Consider the following 2434-nt stretch of genomic DNA (forward strand, 5'->3'; position numbering starts at 1 on the left):
ATGCCTTCTTACCTAAATTTAAATGTGAATGTTCATGTGAATTTTTTTTTAATGCTGATTAAGGCAAAAATGGGGCGAATTAGGTTGATTCTCCTATGTTTAGTCATGAAATCTGGTCATGTGTCTCTCACACCCTGTCTAGTTGGGCTTTTAGTCCCAGGTAAATGTGCATAAAATTGTAGCCTTTACAGATTTCTAGCAAACAATATGTTGTAGGAACATAGCACCCAGAAGAGCTGGTCTGAGGAAGAGGGAAATTTCCTTCTTTTCCTTATGGTAATTCTTTCCTCCTAAAGCCTCTCTGAAGATAGACATGCTCAGACTCAAGAACAGATGCTCCAGATGGGATGCTCCAATCACACCTGAGTCTGGCCACTGAACAATGCCCACTTTCTTTCCCAGTGAACTTTGTGAAAGCAGAGGCGTGTGCTGCCTTGGCTTTGCAAAGGGAAGATTTATGAGGTGTTCCACTCCAGGGGTTGTTGGCAAATGTTAATTGCTTCTGCTCCAAGGATTTCTGAGTAAGGAAAAGGAGCGACTCTGAATATTCTTTCTGAAAACCCTGTGTTTTGAAGTTCATTGCCTATAAATGGAGTATCATTTCATATCCTTGCTGGATATGTAGTAACTTTTGCTTGCGCTTTACAGTGCCACATCACTACAAACTTTCCCCCCTTTTTTCTTTTGCTGAATATAAGCAGATACAGATATATACCCAGCTACTTAGAGGTAAAATGCAAGTGCTCAACCTTATGTAAGTGTGGTGCCTTCCTAGGGCATCTGTTATCTTGTTACCTTCTTGCTTAGAAGAAGGGTTTCTCCTGGGAACTGCAAAAAGAGGTAGAAGAAATTATAGATTTACCTCAGACAGTGGTTTGGATATTCAAAATCTGGGGTCGAATTCACACGGAGATACAGCTGCAAGCTGTATTTAATATGAGATCCAGGCAAATTATTAAACCTACACATGAGTGCTCCCTTCCAGCTCTACGATTCTAAGACTGTTCTACTGCAGTTCCACATCACTCTACAAATCAATTTTTAAAACACGCACACAAAATGTACACTTTTAATGAATTTTACCCCAATATAGGCATTTTTCTATGCATTTATTATAAGATACTCCTTTTCATATCCATTTTTACCTAAAGTGTTTTGTAAGCACTTGGTGCATGTTTTGGGGCCCTGAACTATTGCGCTATTCAGAGAAACATGAAAATGAAAGGATAATTGCATTATGATTTGTGTATTAGTCTAGGAAGTGCAGATCAATTCAGTTTGGTTAAAAAATATGGACCAAACAAAATCCCCAAGCAGCTCTATTCTTGGTTATTATTAGCTCAAGGAATGGAACAGATAAATCTCCTTTTTAATATATTTGCATACTGCCAATGCGGTTTCAAAATATATATACTGGGTTAGGTAGTTTGGGCATTTTAAGCACAGCATTATCCTTCTAATGCTTGAGGGAGAGAGCAATAGGGCAGCTGTGTCAGGTGGATTGATTCTACCATGTGTTCCTGCCTATTCAGCACAGGTGCCTGCACAGAGCAAAGCCCCAGGAGAACCCCCCCTCCCCTCCTGTTCTCCTGCGTTTGAGCTAGGCATTAAAGGTTGATTTAAAGGGTTCCACTCCAGTTGTCCTCCTATGGTTCTATAACGAGTGGAGCCTTTTATAAACGAACTCAGATTATGCACTTGCCGGGGAATTCCTGCTGTTGAGTATCTCTGATTTCCTAGCCACATAGGCTGCCGAGAGCCGCAGTCGAGTTATTCCACCCCCACAGCTCTGTGAAACTTTTGCATTTATTGTTGTAGCCCATCAGCATTACAGAGTAATTTCAGATAGCTGGGTTTGTACCTCTCTGATCAGCTCTCGCCTGGTCTCCCAGAGCAGAGGGAACATTCTTGGCCACTGGATCACAGTCAGCGTTGCACCTGTTCCTCTCCAGTGGCACCATGGGAGTTTAAGGCATAATAAAGGGATATAAATAATACCCTGACATTGCTTACACAATCCATTACGGTAGTGTGCACAGTCTGCAATGAGATCCATCAGCTGTTCCCTGGCCAACGCCTCATCACCTAGTCCTTTCAGTAGAGGCAACAGACAAGGCTCCATAGGAAGTAATGGACAACTATCCTGCCATGAATTCTCAATGCATTCAGCTTTTCAACGATGAGCCAAAGCAGGAAGAATTCTAGTACAAGGAGGGTGAAACTACACATTACATTAAATGAACTAGCCTGGATAGGTCAGTTGGTTAGAGTGTGGTGCTGATTATGCCAAGGTTGCAGGTTTGATCCCCATATGGGATAGCGGCATATTCTTGTACTGCATATTCCTGCATTGCAGGGGTTGAACCAGATGACCCTTGTGGTCCTTTCCAACTCTACAGTTCTATGATTCTATGTATAACAGCTTTTGATTTAT

Source organism: Podarcis erhardii, assembly GCF_964252035.2.
Source record: "Podarcis erhardii genome assembly, chromosome: 5".
Classification (NCBI taxonomy): Eukaryota; Metazoa; Chordata; class Lepidosauria; order Squamata; family Lacertidae; genus Podarcis; species Podarcis erhardii.